Genomic DNA, 19,270 nt, shown 5'->3' with positions numbered 1-19,270 from the left:
CATGCCATTTCCACCCATTAGCTATCCAGGGAATCCATAGGTTGCTCTACCTCCACCCTTTAATCAGTATACGAAATCCAAAGGTTATACCACCTCCATTCTTCAATCAATGTAGGGAATCCAGAGGATAAACCACCTCCACCCTTGAACCAATTCCCTCAGTAGATCCACCCCGAACTTGGAATCTAGAGCTCACTAAATCAATTTCTTAGCCTACAACAAGAAAATAAGGTGACAGTACACTCCTGATCCAAAAATATAAAGGAACAGGGTATCCACCCAACCTAGGATATACAAAGAGCCTTTTTCCTTCACCTAAGAGATGCCAAGACCACCTTTATCTACTCTAAACAAAATTTTCTTCCTCTTTCCATCCATCTTGCATGTTAATTTTTTCTTCCACTGCTAAGCTTCCTTCAATGCACAAAATGAAATTATCACTTTATCTATGTGAGATATTCTCTTCCTCCACTTCCAAGGGAAATATCCCTTCTTCTCGATGTTGTGTTCTTTGTATGTGTGTTCTCCCTCGCTCCTTGTTAATCTCTTAGAAGAATGCTCCTTTCTCTTCACATTCCTTCCTTTTTGCTCTATCTCCCCTTTTGACTCCTCCCACATCATCACATGATTATCCTTCATCTTCCCTTTTATATCCTCCCATAACGTGGCATGATTATTTAGGAATCCATACTGCCCTTTCCATGATGTTTGTTTTAACTACCTTTTCGTGGTTTGTGGTTGAGGTCTTCTCCTCCAATTGCAAGTCTGTTGGCTAGTGGTTCTATTGTCTTTGCTGACTCTTCCATATTGCCGTCCTTTAATCATTTTCATTTGAGATCACAATCATAATGATATTAGCTTGGTTACACTACTATGTATGACTCATCTCCTCTAATCTTTCCCAATCACCTTCTGCACTAAATCTCTTAACAAATGTTCCTATTTCTCAGTCCTTTTAATTATATGGTTATATTATGCATGATAAACACTAAAGAGAAGGAGAATCTTCAAGGGACCATAGGAACCAGTGAATGGATTTCCTTTTGTTCCATGCAAACCTTCAATGGCCATATTTCATTATGTAATTAGGTAGACTCAATTCTTGAGAGGTAGAATCCATATTTCCTATAAGTGAAAGAGAATGGATTTCATACTCTATACCCTATTTTGAACCCTTGTTGAAATTCCCTGAGTGATGCATCCTTAGATATCAAATCAGGCTCGAGTGTAGCTACATTCCATAAACTTATAGTGTAGTTTTTCCTATGGTTGGGAGGAGAGCGTTTTCCCCTTATTTAGTTTCCAATAAGCTTAATTAAATCAAATAACTGAAATATATCTTGTTTTTGGTGAAATGAAATCACTTCTTAAAGTGTAGTTCTTATTGATATCTTTGATTACTATGTGTAAATGTGATGATGAGCTTAAAGCTTATGTTTAGTTTCTATTGAATGTGTATGTATAGTGAGATGATTTTCTAGGATAGTTTGCTTGAATGTTAGTTAGTATTCATTTTATGAATATGTTGTTGTATGCAAGGGAAACCTTTCAATGATTATGTGTGATCATGATGTCATATGAATGCATAAACTATGACGTTAATTTTAGCTATAAGGACTAACTATGATATCAATAGTTTATGGACTGAAATGATGAAGGGGGACTTGTATGATGGTATAAGCTTAATACTCTTTGTGTCTCTAGAGATATGCCAACTTACAAGCCCCTCTCTATTAAAAAGGTGATGGGGATGAGGAAGCTTGAATTTATTTGATTAAAGGAAAAAAAAAATGATTTATTTTGAAATCTATTGAAGAGCTTTGAATTTTCAAAAGTAATTGAGCAAGATCATTAATATGAAAAGTTAGTTTTAGTACTCCAAAGGTATTTTCATATTTGGAGGATTTACACAAAAGTTAGGGGAATTATACCTTGAAATTTGGAGTTTGGGAAGCATTGGACTTAGCCCTTAGTCACATGGCCCAAAGGGAGCCACAACCAAGAGCCATGTGGAAGGTGGGGGCTACTGTAATATTGGGCCACTAGAGGAATAAAGAAATTCATTTTTAAGGAAAGTAAATTTTGGCATGTCACTGGAAAGCAAATTTCTCTTGATGACAAAAAATATATTAACTGGGCATGTTATCTAACAACACTAGATATTAGAGTACTAGGAATCCTAAAGAATAATTTCATGATGATTTCACAAAGGATGATATGTTAATGTCATGTGTACAACACGTCGTTAAGGTAAGGTATCTTTAGCATGCCAACTATGTAAATATGAGTGACACATGACAACACCTACATCAACAATTAGCATGTGTCAAAGGACATTTCAACTTCCACCACATGTTAGATAGTAATTGGTTGTAAAGGGAAGAGGTGGCATGCTAAGGTGTCATACTAATATATTTGGCTTTCGTGAATGTTGTAGTTTAGAAAATTTACGATATCGTGTTATTCTAGTATACACATTAGTAATTACCACATGTTAGAGGACACGTTAGCATCCACCGTGTGTTAGATAGTGCTTGAGTGTCAAAGAATGAAGTGGCGTGTTGAGATGCCATACCAACATATCGACATCCCAAGACTTTGTAAAAATGGTAGTTATAGAGAATCGTTGATATCTCGGTAATTCATATTAAGATACAATTAAACCAATATATTAAGTTTTTATACAAATCAATAGATCAAAATATCTATTTTTTTATAGAAACAAACCTATCAACATATTAGGATACTTGAACTTTGGATAGTTGGGAAAGTGCACTTATTATAGAAATTTAGTATGGTAGGGCTCCAATATGGAAATATATGTAGACACTTGTAGAAGTGACACATGGCCAAGGGCTACCATCTATCAACCATGTGGCCTATATAGATGTTGATGTGGCCCTTATGGGGTAGATCTTCAAATCAACATAGTTTTCTTCCCAGAGCTCAAAGTGGGATGATATTTATATCCTTGGAAATATCTTGATGAGTAGAATACGATGATGATATCATACATGTGATTTGAGGTATTTAAAGAAGTATAAAATTTGATAACCCCATATTCATAACAAACCTTGAAGGTCTAGTGTAAGTATGTCTCACAACCCTAATAAGACATTATGGGTTGGGTGTTCCACATAAAAAACATTATCTTGATAGTATAAAATGATGGTGGAAGCAAACTTAATGAAATAAGATTTTGGTGGGATTATGGGACTTGATGGTCAATCCTTAGAGTTATTAACTAAGAAAACAAATCTTTGAGTGAAAAATATGTGATCATTGATATAGTTTCCTATAATTAATTCATCTTAGATATTTTCATGAGGTGTGTTAGAGTCGGTCTTGTCAGTCCTCCTCAGAGATCAAAACTCTTTTTGCATTTCATTTTTAGGTGTCCCATTCTACTCGATCACCTGCATTCCATTTAGGAGCATGCCATATTCTGACGGAAGGACCTGGTCACTCATTTATCCCTTATGCCATGTCCTGCTGGCTCAGCTCTGTTTATTAAAGTTCATTAAGACAGTCTTGAAATCATTTACAGTCTTGTTTTTATCGCTTGATAAGCAAAGAGTCAACTTGGTCATTAGGTCTAAGGTTTGCAAATTGTTGTTCTCAAAGTGCTTCAATAATACTTGCAGGCTAGAGGAAGGCTCAATAATTCACTCAAATGATGTTTCTGAGCAAGAAAAGATGAATTTTGGAAAAATGAGAGAGGTTTTTGTCCAAAATAGGCCAAGGAAGAAAAACCTCCTTCACTTTTTACACAAGTGTCATGGTTTTAGAGAAATGTCAAAAATACAATTGCCTCAGGAGAATTGATGCACCTCTAAAGTGACCTTGGGAAAATCAAGTTTTCTCCTAGCTTGGTTAGCCAAATGACTTGCTTGATAAGTAAAATTATAACTAGACACAAAGAGATTTCCAATGAGCTATCATGAGCTCAATTTGGAGTTGAGGAACACCTTCAAAAGTTGACTGCAACAACACTCTGCCTTGAGGCAGCCTCATTTGGCACATTTTGACTAGTCTTGGGAGATTTGATTTTTGATAGGGAAAATGAACTCCAAATTGAAAAATTCTGGTTGGGTTGGAAATTATACTCAAATACCTTTCCAAAGAGCTATCCTGCGCCCAATTTGGACACCGGGAAGGCCTCCAAAAGTCTCTTGAAAAAAGCACTACACACAGGCTCTATGCACCACGCCTCAAGCCCAATGCGCCGCACCACTTCCCTATGCGCCGCGCACGTGGCGCGTGCTTTTGATAGGGAGCTCCAAATTGAAAAAAGTTTACATCATTGGATTTGGCATGAAAAATCATGACTAATGGTGCATGGCCAAGAAATTTGGGCAAGTTTTGAGTCCCCAGACCTCTCCATCGGTCGTTTGGGTGGAAAATGTAACATTGGCAAACAGTTGGCTCTTCAGATTCAATTCATTAATGATGATTAAATGACTCCCTATCTTCATCGATTTGCTTTCCACTTCTAAGCTTATTTATTTTATTGAAATTTAGTTGTAAAGCGTTGGAGTTTCTGGGAATAGCGTAGAGAAAAACCTAGCATACTCATTGTAGAGCTTGGCAAGGAGATTAATGAAAATTGATGCAGCTCTGATTTATGAGATTCCTATGGCATGAATTTTAGCAATATGTTTCTTTCTCTATTTCATATGTAAACCGTAATGTTTTGCAGTTCATTCATATTCATTTCCAGTTGAATGTTTTTTTAAGTAGGAAAGGTAGAATCCAAATTTATTGCTCTGCCTTGGAAAACATTCATCCTCTGTGTTTTCTTCTTCTGTCTGAAAAGGATTCATCACATATGCCCTTTTCAGCCCCCCCTCAAACAGGCTTCCCACTCCATATTATTTAAATCTGATTGCTAAACTTCCTGCCTATCTTGCCTCACGAACTATTCTGTGTCTTTGATTTAATTTCCCAGCTCATGCGGTCCTTTGGTCCTACACAGCCTAGAAAATTCAGTCATTCAAAAATCGCCTTTTTCCATATCTATTTACTAGCCTAAAATCAATATTCATTGTAAGTCATCTCAGACCATATTGTTTATTTCTTCACTGAGCATGACCCGGAGAGAGCCCTCTCCTATTCTGGTAGGGCTAGCTACCAGACTGAGCGTGGTTTGTGGTTACCTTGAATTTTGCCTTCTTTCAGCCTAAGGCAGATTTAGGCTCTAACATAGTGGCGACTCCACTGGGGAAGAAAATGGTTTGCTTGAAGATTTTTTTGCCCCAGTACATATCTCAAGTTCAGAGCTGATTGTTGATGGTGAACAACAATTAGACATAAGAAGGCTGAAATCATTCACCTGGCGACTCCATTCACTGAAAAATCTAGCAATCAATCCTTCATGGTGACTCCACTGCAGAGAGATTAGTAGCTTTGATATTTTCAAAATGGAGCGGGTTGCAAGAAGATACACTCCCATGAGCCGAGATCACATCCCAGGTTTTCCGAATAAAATGCCCAAGGTGGATTGGCTTCAGAATTTGCCTATGTTCAGAAATGTGGAAGGTAATGACGCTGCTCTTCATCTAGTGAAATTTCACATTCATTTGCATAAACTAAAGATCAATTTTCCTGAAGACTATTTGATGAAAATGTTTATGGCTACTCTGGAAGACGAAGCCCGATCTTGGTATGAAAGTTTGCCACCTGCTTCTAATTTTCATACAATATTCTTTGAAAGGTATAAAGAATTGTATCCATCCTTGGCTTTAGTTCAGGACTGTTGTAGCCATGTTCATAGTTTTATTGAAGATCTTGAGAATTTTTATGGGCGTGATGACTTAATGGACGGAGAAATCATGGAAGCATTGTATGAAAAACCACTTCAGCAGCATAAAGACGATCATGAAAATTTGCAGCAGAATCAAGATTTTAGTACGGTGGAAGATGAAGGAATTTTGCATCTTAACAGTCAACAGGAATTACATGAAATGGATCAGCAATATGAGGAAAATTTGTATACTCCTTCACTTGAAATTAATGAAGACAATCAATGTTTGAGCAGAAGAAAACAAAAAATATTATCTCCTCTGTCTGAAGGCGAGATAGATCAACTCTTGAACGGTCATGTTCCAGCTCAAGTTAACGCAGATATGCAGTGTGCACATGGTCAAGAAGGTGATGGTGGAACTTCTTCCTCTTCTGAAAAGGATGACAGTCCTGTAAGCAGCTTTATAGATCAGCAGGTTGAAGATTTCCATATGGCTGAAAGTGATGAAAGAGAAAGTGTCGTTTCAGATCTGTCCATAAAAGAAGACAGCATGCAGAGAAGTCAAGTTTCAAATTCAGAATGTGATAATGTTAAGACAGCCATTTCAGATGTAGATTCAGATTGTGATGACCAAGAAAACCTTGTACTAAGTCCCATGAAAGAGAACTCTGCTGCTGAAATCATCTGGGATGAAGAAGACAGAGTTTTGGATCCAAATGTTCTCATGTCATCAGAACACAGTCTTCATGAAGAGGTAATCCAGTCAGCTCATGAACAACAAGATGAGATATTTTCTCAAGCAAGTGAAAAAGTTCCTCTGGAGGAATTTATGGTAGATGATAGAAATGTTAGTGTTAGGTTTCAAGAAACATCTGAAGTTGCTTTTCTCATGATTGATGAATGTGATGAATGTAATGAGAATCTAGCTGTCATATCGTATGAAGATGACCTACCATATATTCAGACTTCAGAAGATCAGACCATTCAGGATTCCCTTTCAGATTCCTCTTCATATGTCTCATGTTTTGAAATGTTCTTTGAAGAGGAAATCTGCTCATCTATTTGTTTAGAATTTTTTGAAGACCAGGAACATACTCTTATTTATGAAGAAAGACCAGAATCAAGAGAAAAAGATACCTTGTTTTTCCAGCAAGAGGTCAATCTTCATGTTTTTCAGGATCCAATGGCAGATTTGTTGCAGTCAGTAATGAAGGTGATTATTTCAATATTCAGTGATGAAGGAGATCATGGTCAATTATGTTTTTGGATGCCCAGTTACCAGTATCTATTGTTGACCAGAAGATCTGATCAGGAGAATCAATCAAGGAGGCATCTACTTGATTGGTTACATTGGAAGACACATTACACATGATTGTACATATTGCATTAGTACGCAGGTGGCTGTCATCATGATTTGAAACCCTCGAATCTTGATGGACCGCTGCCATTGAACAAGTTTTGTAAGTTTTTGTTTTAGTTAAGTCAGTCATGAGTCATTTCCTTTTGCATTGAGTTAGTTTTTTCAGTCATGTTGGTTCCATAATTAAGTCGGTCTGAGTCAGGTTTCAGTCAATAAATTTAGTCATGTGGATTTTTCAAGTCATCGATTCCATAGCCCAATGGACGAAAGGCACTGTCTGCTCTCCCAAAGATCTGCAGTTCTTGGCACCTCCAGGGAGCTACCATCCCCCATTGGAGCCAATGTTAGAGTCGGTCTTGTCAGTCCTCCTCAGAGATCAAAACTCTTTTTGCATTTCATTTTTAGGTGTCCCATTCTACTCGATCACCTGCATTCCATTTAGGAGCATGCCATATTCTGACGGAAGGACCTGGTCACTCATTTATCCCTTATGCCATGTCCTGCTGGCTCAACTCTGTTTATTAAAGTTCATTAAGATAGTCTTGAAATCATTTACAGTCTTGTTTTTATCGCTTGATAAGCAAAGAGTCAACTTGGTCATCAGGTCTAAGGTTTGCAAATTGTTGTTCTCAAAGTGCATCAATAATACTTGCAGGCCAAAGGAAGGCTCAATAATTCACTCAAATGATGTTTTTGAGCAATAAAAGATGAATTTTGGAAAATTGAGAGAGGTTTTTGTCCAAAATATGCCAGGGAAGAAAAACCTCCTTCACTTTTTACACAGGTGTCATGCTTTTAGAGAAATGTCAAAACTACAATTGCCTCAGAAGAATTGATGCACCTCTAAAGTGACCTTGGGAAAATCACGTTTTCTCCTAGATTGGTTATCCAAATGACTTTATTGATGAGTAAAATGATAACTAGACACAAATATATTTCCAATGAGCTATCATGAGCTCAATTTGGAGTTGAGGAACACCTTCAAAAGTTGACTGCAACAACACTCTACCTTGAGGCAGCCTCATTTGGCACATTTTGACCAGTCTTGGGAGATTTGATTTTTGATAGGGAAAATGAACTCCAAATTGAAAAATTCTGGTTGGGTTGGAAATTATACTCAAATACCTTTCCAAAGAGCTATCCTGCGCCCAATTTGGACACCGGAAAGGCCTCCAAAAGTCTCCTGAAAAAAGCGCTATGCACAGGCTCTATGTGCCATGCCTCAAGCCCAATGCGCCACGCCACTTCCCTATGCGCCGCGCACGTGGCGCGCGCTTTTGCTAGGGAGCTCCAAATTGCAAAAAGTTTACATCATTGGATTTGGCATGAAAAATCATGACTGATGGTGCATGGCCAAGAAATTTGGGCAAGTTTTGAGTCCCCAGACCTCTCCATCGGTTGTTTGGGTGGAAAATGTAACGCTGGAAAACGGTTGGCTCTTCGGCTTCAATTCATTAATGATGATTAAACGACTCCCTATCTTCATCGATTTTCTTTCCCACTTCTGAGCTTATTTATTGTATTGAAAGTCATTTGTAAAGGGTTGGAGTTTCTGGGAATAGCATAGAGAAAAACCCAGCATATTCATTGTACAGCTTGGCCAGGAGATTAATGAAAAATGACGCAGCTCTGATTTATGAGATTCCTGTGGCGTGAGTTTTAGCAATATGTTTCTTTCTCTGTTTCATATGTAAACCGTAATGTTTTGCAGTTCATTCATATTCATTTCCAGTTGAATGTTTTTTTAAGTAGGAAAGGTAGAATCCAAATTTATTGCTCTGCCTTGGAAACATTTATCCTCTGTGTTTTCTTCTTCTGTGTGAAAAGGATTCATCACATATGCCCTTTTCAGGCCCCCCTCAAATAGGCTTCCCACTCCATATTATTTAAATCTGATTGCTAAACTTCCCGCCTATCTTGCCTCATGAACTATTCTATGTATTTGATTTAATTTCCCAGCTCATGTGGTCCTTTGGTCCTACACTGCCCAGAAAATCCAGTCATTCAAAAATCGCCTTTTTCCATATCTATTTACTAGCCTAAAATCAATATTCATTGTAAGTAATCTCAGACCATATTGTTTATTTCTTCACTGAGCGTGACCCGGAGAGAGCCATCTCCTGTTCTAGTAGGGCTAGCTACCAGACTGAGCATGGTTTGTGGTTACCCTGAATTTTGCCTTCTTTCAGCCTAAGGCAGATTTAGGCTCTAACAAGGTGCATTGCTTTTATACATGAAGGTAGTATTAAAGTGATCATAAATAATCAACCAAATAAGAATTAATGATAAAATACATAAAAGTAGGAATTGAGGTAGTCCCCAATCCTATCTTTCTTCCCTTTCTTTTTGTTTACCTTAGTCCACCCTGTTGGTGAGGGACATACTACCATTTGTAGATTTATTTTATAGGGCATAGAGTTATTGATCATACATACTCCTTATCTAGGCATGGTCTCGCTATTTTGAGCACTCCCTTCATTCCCCTTGATGAAGTATCATTGCATATTACAACCTCAAAGGAGGAATCTTCCATGGGGACTTCACTAAGGGAGTAATACCATACCATGCACATTTATATTGGGGGGTATATATTGAGGAAAAAATGACATAATATATTGAACATATAATAAGTGTTAAAGGGATTTTATATTGGCAGGTATAAAAAATGGAGCTCAAAATTAATGAAAAAAGATAAAGGAGTGTTAAAAATGTTAATGAAAAAATGGATAGCTACAATATCTAGTGAAAGTAGGGGTTTTTTAAATTGGGAAGGTGTATTGGATTCATATTGGTAGGGGGTTAAATAATGTGATTTTTAGAGGTATTTTCCAATATGTAGTCAAATTAAGGGTATTGTTTAGTATGCCACGAACACATGTGATATGTTAGATATTCATTGAGTGAAACCCCTGTGGAATCTGCATATGTTGAGTAACCTCTTTATTCCCACTGGAAGAGGAGAGTTTCCTCATTCATATTTTCTACATCAATTCCTTTAGCTTTCTCTAAATTTAACCTTTGTTTTAAATCCTCTTCCTTGAGGCTTGAATCATGGAGCTAAGATTAATTAAGAGATTTATAAAAGTTGGATTTTGTTTGAGTCCATTCTTTGTTATAAGTAAAGAGTGAACCTATGGAAAAGTATCTTGGAGATACTTTTTGTTGAAATATCTAACATTAGAAAGTTGTTTTCTCATAATCCAAAATCTATTTCCCCTTGTACTTTTTCCATCTAAGGATCAATTTAACCAATATCTGTTCATTGAATTCTACTTCAACAAAAATGTTAGCACAGTAACTAACTAAATATACCTTTTCTCTCTCAACATCTATTTTTATATATTTACCCATCTTTGTTAAACTCTGAAAATGGAATGGCATATTAAGCAATTAGACCCCTATGGGATTTGTAGTTACAAAGAATATATTAGGGTCAAATTCTAAAATCATGGCATTAAGAAGAGTTCAAATCTTTTGTAGAACCATGGTCCTTTCTTTAATTCTTTTCGAAATGCATCATTGTTTAGAATATGGAGTTTCCCACTTTCCCATAATAGCTCCATGTAGTCTTTCACCTAGAATGAGAGTTGTATCTCTATGAATATTGTAATGAGAAAGCAACCATTGATCCCATACCTGCTTCCATTCATGTAGAATTCATTTTGATGCCATGGAAATCCCTATTTTGTCTTGGCTTGGTTGTATAGAGATCCAACAAATTTAGTTGATTCTACCAGCAAGGTGATGTAATTCTCTTGAGTGATCTAAAAAAAATAAAAAAAATTTCCTAATACCAACGACAAAACTTAGGCTTGTGCAATCATTATTTAAAACCTCCCATTGGTATAAAGGTCCTTATTATTAGCACTTAACCCTACTAGAGCATTTGATTTAGGATCTATGCATAAACCAACCTAACATTGTTGAATGACACTCATCAACTCAAATTTGATCGATTCATAGATAGTGATTGTGAAAAGGTAATGGTTTCCCCATACTGGAGTGAAAATCCCCCCCTCTACATTCATTATTTCCCTTCTCATGCCTCTTTATGGAGTTAAGCAAAGCTCAAATCATCGATTAGGAAGGTAGAACATGGGAACTCTTTCTTCCTTCTCCCTAAGGATCATCTTTTTCAAAGATGGAGAGAGCGACATCTAGAGATATGGACACATAAACCCTAACTTTCCCTTGTTATCAATTACTCCCAATTCAAGACATATTATTATTACTTTGAGATCACTAATGCAAAATTCATCATTTTTTGCAAGGCAAGAAACAAGGTTGATATTCCACTAAGATCGTGACACAAATGACCCCATGACATTCCCATGGTTGAACAAGAGGATATCCATGATCCATCCCATGACTTGTCTTCGTTTAGGAATGGTGTTTCCCTTTCCATTTTCCTCCTACTTGGGTAGAAGAGGGCTTCCTTCCTTTCCCGTGACCATCTTCCTCACCTCTCTTCTACAAGTCATTATAAGGTGCATTACATATGCGTTTGTTTTTATCTCATAAAATTATTAAACCATGACAATTGGGTTTAGTCTCATATGTTTTGGATTAAATAGTACAACATATTTTTATTTTTCTGGTTCATTAAATATAATTAAAAGTGAAAGCCATATCATAAACATTTTCCCTTTTAAAAGCCTAAAATAACACTCAACAAAAAAAAAAAAAAAACTCAATGCACATATTACCAATTAAATGAATACTCCATTTCAATAATTTATCTTTTTTTTATTCCACATTAGAAAAAAGTATTTCTCATTAAATAATAATTACTCAATAACAAACAAACTTCACCATTTAAATATCCTACACCCATAACTTATACAAGCAACCAAGAAGCACATTTTTATGTAAATCAATAATTAAAAATTCATTCTATTACTATGGTTAGAATCAATTTGACCTTCAACTTATGTTATTAAAATTGTTATAAAAAATTCATTTTTATTATAATAATATGTAACATTAAGGTTCATAGAATTTATTATAATAATATATAATATTAATTATAGAGGTACAAGGAATTTAGTTTGAGTGGTATGACATATGTTTGTATTCCTAGTTGTTGTGTTGATCCAAGTCTTTATAAACACATTGTAAGCTAGTTGGTCTTTGTAGTATTTATGAAAAAACTTGTTTACAAATAGTGCCAGTGATATATATGGACTCCCAATAAAATACCTATGGAAGAGGTCATTAGCAATATTGAAGTAGTGATTAAAGACCTGGATATAGCTAAAAGTGAAGAATTAGACAAGACATTGCTAAAATTCTCAGAACTTCTAAATCCCCATCCTCCAACATAACCAAAGAAGAAAAAAGAGCTTTAAACAACCTCATAAGAAACAAAAACATAGTCATCCTGAAAGTTGATAAGGGAAATGCAACAATAATCATGAATAGGATTGATTATGAGAAAAAAATGGAAGAACACCTAAATAATAGTGGTTGTTATAAAATAATTAATAAAGACCCCGTTGATAAAATTCTTCGTGAAGTAACCAATAGAATCAAAGAATCATCTCTTGATGACATTACTAAAAAGAAAATCACCCCTAATAGTTCGTACCAAGAATTTATGGTGCTCCTAAGGCTCATAAACCTAACATACCCTTTAGATCTATAGTAAACACCATAGGTTCCCCTACCTATCTTCTTGCGAAATACCTTGCCAAAAAACTCAGACCCTTGTCTAGACACACTTCCTCTTGCATTAAATATTCCTCTTCCTTTGTTCAATGGGTTAAAAGCCTAGAAATGAAAGATGAAGACCTCATGGTAAGTTTCGATATTGTATCACTTCACACAATGATTCCTATTGATGAAGATATTAATATCATGAATGAAATCATTGATAAAGAAACTGTGGACCTTCTGAAGCTTTGCTTAAAATCCTCATACTTCAATTTTAAAGGAAAAGTATACGAACAAACCCACAGAGTAGTTATGGGCTCTCCTCTATCCCCCATAATTGTGAACATCTATATGGAGCACTTTGAATCGAAAGCCCTCAATTCCTTTCCCTACACCCCTAAATAATGGAAAAGGTTTGTGGATGACATATTCACCAAATGGAGTCATGGGAAGGAAAAACTATACCTATTCCTCAATCACATAAATAGTCTCTCTAATCATATAAAATTTGCTATTGAAATCGAAGCTGACAATCAACTTCCCTTTCTGGATATCCTTCTAAGTAAAAAAGAAGGAAAACTTGGTTTCCAAGTCTTTAGAAAGTAAACTCACACTGAGAGATATTTGTACGCAAATTCCCATCACCACCCTAAATAGAAAATTAGAATCATAAGTACTTTAACCAATAGGGTTGTTAGAATATCTGACCCTAACCATCTAAAATTTAAATTTAACCATCTTCACAAAGTATTTGAACTAAATGGTTACAATAAGAACACCATTAGTAAAGCCATGCACTAAATCCCTAAGTAAGAATAACAACAATAACAATGATAAAGAACAAAAATCTTTAATCACTCCTAAAATCGCCCTTCCTTATATAAAAGGTACCACCGACAAAATTACAAAAATTCTTAAGAAACATAATATTAATGTAACTTTCACTCCCCCTAACACCATAAGACAATTATTTGACTTTGTTAAAGACTCCATAAACCCTAACCATAAAAAAAGTGTTTATATCATACCTTGTTCATGCAGTAAAGAATATATAGGTGAAACGTGCAGATCTTTTAACATTAGAATCAAAGAGCACACCACTGACTTACGAAGACAAAGAACCTCAAAATCTGCCTTAGCGGAACATGTTCACTTTTCCTCAGATTACATCTACATGGAAGAAGTCAAACTAATTAAAAAGGAGGACCATTATCTTAAAAGAAAAATAAAAAAAGCCATTGAAATAGAAAAAAGAAAAAACAACTTGAATCTAGACGATGGATTAAAACTAAGAAATACTTGGAAACCATTACTGGAAATCATAAAAAACCAATAATTAACTCTCATAATATAGGTCCCTTAGAAATAATTTAAGTCTCATATCATATCTCTAGACGATGGATTAAAACTAAGCAATACTTGGAAACCATTACTGGAAATCATAAAAAACCAATAATTAACTCTCATAATATAGGTCCCTTAGAAATAATTTAAGTCTCATATCATATCTAGTTCCAATAAATTAACTCAATTATTGTGCATTTACATTCAATTCCATCCTCAACCATAAAATATAAAAATAATATATATTAAATAATTTAATCCTAATTCATAGATACAAGTATTGAATTAATTTAACAATCTCCATAAAACTGTCTCATCCTAAAAAATGATTCTTTTCATTTTATAACTAGCATTTGCACCAGATGTTGCAAAGAAAATGTCGTAAGGCATAAAGTGCGGAAATCCATTATCCATGTAGTGTGTGCATTATTCAACAAGGTGGATCTCTCTAAATTTGTTGCAAACATTTATGTTGTTGCATTGCTAATTTATTTAGAATCTACTACTACCTCCTCTTCTTGGAATATTAAATTTCTTATCACCCCATGATGACAATCACTCTAATTATTGGCATCACAATTTTTGCACTTTAGTGGCTTTACCTTCAACCTAAAGAAACATGAATTTAAGTCACTCAATTAAAAAGAAATTGCTAAATTGCTATTTATCATATTTTGAGTAAAAACAATTAATAACTCATATTTACAACAATTTAAATATTTACAACCTATTAAGTCTTGTATTTATAACTCATATTTATAACCCTTTAAAATGAAACTAACTATCTATATTTTTATTAATAATAAAAAGAATCTTCTTTATAAATCTAACACTCACATGCTACTCCTATATATTTATCTTATATTTAATATTGAGTGTCCATCAATTGAATGACAAGATGAAAGCTCAACTTAATTGCACATTTTTGAACTGCTTTGTGGGAATTCATGTCCCATTAATTTAATGGCAAATTGAAGTTTCAAATACAGCACACATTTTATACCAGATTCAGAGAGTTCATGAACAAACTTTCAAGGTTTTAATGGATCTAGGTCATTTGTATTTTCTCTCATATTCTGGGTCGTTTGTATTTTCTCTGATGTTGACTATACTAGCAATTGTCCCAAAAGGTACAAACCTTAATGTCCTTTTAATGATCAAGCCTTATGTGAAAACAATCATATTGATGCACTAGTGTACATTGATTTGTTACATTTGTCTTGGTCTATAATAGAGGTGTAACAAATATGCATTGCAAGGTATGTTGAGAATTTGGTTATCTAGTAAGCTTAGAGTCATTCTTGAGTCATTATCTTTACCATCTCAGGAAGAAGAAGAAGAAGAAGAAAAGCCTATTGAATTGAAAAAGAGCCCTAAAAAGTATTAGGATCCATGGGTCATTTTTTTGCATCATGTAGCAAGATAACATGGCTAATTGATTATGCCACATGAAGAATTAGCCTTTGCCAATATTTAGGCTTATAACTCGGTGATTTTTTATACTAATATTCTTATACCAATTTACCATGATAATTCTATTCTAAATTAAAACATTGTTTGCAGGCAATCGCGGGAGCTGAGCGTTTGCTCCCTGAAAATATACCTTCAAGGTTCCTTAGGTGGATAGCAGAGCTACTATACTTGACATTGGCAGTTTCTAATGTCGGGCTCTGTAAGGCCAGGATGCCCTTTTTGCTTCTTTCTTTTTTCTTTTTTTTTGGGTAAAACAAGAGACACATTGTACCAGAAGACATATAGGGATTCCGCAGAGGATTCTGTTAAGGTTAAAGTCAAATAACTATGAGTAAAATTCATAGGTACTTTTTTGAAGTACTTATTCTATTTCAAGAAAGATCATTCTATTGTACTAAGCAGTGTGAAATGACCCCGCTTAAGTAAATACTGTGTTAGTTCGAATAAGTTTGATAGAATTTAAAATAGGCCATGAACTACTAAGATTTGGCAGAGCTTTATGAATGTTCAGTTAAGTTAGCAGGCTGTTGTCTAAAGGCACAGTTTCAAAGAGAAAATGCCATCTGAAATGAACACTGTTTATTTACTTGTGGAAAATAACCATTAAATAGTCCAATTGAGAGGAAAATTCCAGTATGCAGCCTGCATTTTTTATTATCAAAAGAAGTTAAAGCTTGTTATGCATACCAAATGACAAATACTAATCATTCACATCGCAATAAGGGTTGGAAATTAATAATTCTGGAGGCACCAAATACAAGAGTTCAATACAACGATAAAGCTTATTAATAAACGCAGGGTAGCATTGTCATGCAGGGCACACAAATCACCCATTTGCTACATGAGTTTCCAAAGCATCACTAGACTCTGGCATGATTAGCATTCAACTTGCATTTTACGAGATAGTAAAACTCATCACTGGAATCTGGCATGATTAGCATTCAACTTGCATTTTACGAGATAGTAAAGATACATGGACAGGGTATCTCTAGAACATGACATCATGCTCCTGAGTAACAAATCTAAAAGAAATCTGTATAAACAAAACAAATACATTTCCAACTGGCTTATCACATATTTCCTTAAAATTTGTGATAGATAACCTACCATAAACAATCCAAAACTCAAACTGGACTGGACGATCTCTTATATCTAAACAAGACTGGGGACTTGAGGCTGTTGTGCAAATTACTGCATACACATTCCATGACAACCTGTACTACAAACTTTCAAATATAATCTGAGCTCCCATATCCCTCTCAAGGAATTATAAGGATTTCTCCAGCATAGATGGTGTCATCAGTGTACTTATTTGCAGATTTTATTTGATCAACTGAAACCTGCACTCAACCAAGGAAACAGAACCAGTTACACAAGACTTATACAATGGATAGAAGGGAACAAGATGGCAACTTTAGTTTCACATGCATTCAAAAAGCTGAACAGCAACTACGCTGGGAAATGCTCTACAATAAGGTGGAACAAAGAATAAGATACTTGATAAATAGAGTCAGACCACTCACCAAAATACAAGAGTTCAATACAACGATAAAGCTTATAAATAAACGCAGGGTAGAATTGTCATGCAGGGCACACCAATCACCCATTTGCTACATGAGTTTCCAAATAATCACTGGACTCTGGCATGATTAGCATTCAACTTGCATTTTACGAGATAGTAAAGATACATGGACAGGGTATCTCTAGAACATGACATCATGCCCCTGAGTAACAAATCTAAAAGAAACCTGTATAAACAAAACAAATACATTTCCAACTGGCTTATCACATATTTCCTTAAAATTTGTGATAGATAACCTACCATAAACAATCCAAAACTCAAACTGGACTGGCCGACCTCTTATATCTAATCAAGACTGGGGACTTGAGGCTGTTGTGCAAATTACTGCATACACATTCCATGACAACCTGTACTACAAACTTTCAAATATAATCTGAGCTCCCATATCCCTCTCAAGGAATTATAAGTTTTTCTCCAGCATAGATGGCGTCATCAGTGTACTTATTTGCAGCTTTTATTTGATCAACTGAAACCTGCACTTAACCAAGGAAACAGAACCAGTTACAGAAGTCTTATACAATGGATAGAAGGGAGCAACATGGCAGCGTAGTTTCACATGCATGAAATGAACACTGTTTATTTACTTGTGGAAAATAACCATTAAATAGTCCAATTGAGAGGCAAATGCCAGTATGCAGCCTGCATTTTTTATTATCAAAAGAAGTTAAAGCTTGTTATGCATACCAAATGACAAATACTAATCATTCACATCGCAATATGGGTTGGAAATTAATAATTCTGGAGGCACCAAATACAAGAGTTCAATACAACGATAAAGCTTATTAATAAACGCAGGGTAGCATTGTCATGCAGGGCACACCAATCACCCATTTGCTACATGAGTTTCCAAAGCATCACTGGACTCTGGCATGATTAGCATTCAACTTGCATTTTACGAGATAGTAAAGATACATGGACAGGGTATCTCTAGAACATGACAACGTGCCCCTGAGTAACAAATCTAAAAGAAATATGTATAAACAAAACAAATACATTTCCAACTGGCTTATCACATATTTCCTTAAAATTTGTGATAGATAACCTACCATAAACAATCCAAAACTCAAACTGGACTAGACGATCTCTTATATCTAAACAAGACTGGGGACTTGAGGCTGTTGTGCAAATTACTGCATACACATTCCATGACAACCTGTACTACAAACTTTCAAATATAATCTAAGCTCCCATATCCCTCTCAAGGAATTATAAGTTTTTCTCCAGCATAGATGGTGTCATCAGTGTACTTATTTGCAGATTTTATTTGATCAACTGAAACCTGCACTCAACCAAGGAAACAGAACCAATTACACAAGTCTTATACAATGGATAGAAGGGAACAAGATGGCAACTTTAGTTTCACATGCATTCAAAAAGCTGAACAGCAACTACGCTAAGAAATGCTCTATAATAAGGTGGAACAAAGAATAAAGATACTTGATAAATAGAGTCAGACCACTCACCAAAATACAAGAGTTCAATACAACGATAAAGCTTATTAATAAACGCAGGGTAGCATTGTCATGCAGGGCACACCAATCACCCATTTGCTACATGAGTTTCCAAAGCATCACTGGACTCTGGCATGATTAGCATTCAACTTGCATTTTACGAGATAGTAAAGATACATGGACAGGGTATCTCTAGAACATGACAACGTGCCCCTGAGTAACAAATCTAAAAGAAATCTGTATAAACAAAACAAATACATTTCCAACTAGCTTATCACATATTTCCTTAAAATTTGTGATAGATAACCTACCATAAACAATCCAAAACTCAAACTGGACTGGACGATCTCTTATATCTAAACAAGACTGGGGACTTGAGGCTGTTGTGCAAATTACTGCATACACATTCCATGACAACCTGTACTACAAACTTTCAAATATAATCTGAGTTCCCATATCCCTCTCAAGGAATTATAAGTTTTTCTCCAGCATAGATGGTGTCATCAGTGTACTTATTTGCAGATTTTATTTGATCAACTGAAACCTGCACTCAACCAAGGAAACAGAACCAATTACACAAGTCTTATACAATGGATAGAAGGGAACAAGATGGCAACTTTAGTTTCACATGCATTCAAAAAGCTGAACAGCAACTACGCTAAGAA

This window comes from Pinus tabuliformis, chromosome 9 (assembly GCF_031772625.1).
Source record: "Pinus tabuliformis cultivar Carrire ecotype Pingquan chromosome 9, CPIR1, whole genome shotgun sequence".
Classification (NCBI taxonomy): domain Eukaryota; kingdom Viridiplantae; phylum Streptophyta; class Pinopsida; order Pinales; family Pinaceae; genus Pinus; species Pinus tabuliformis.
This window is presented reverse-complemented; position numbering follows the sequence as displayed.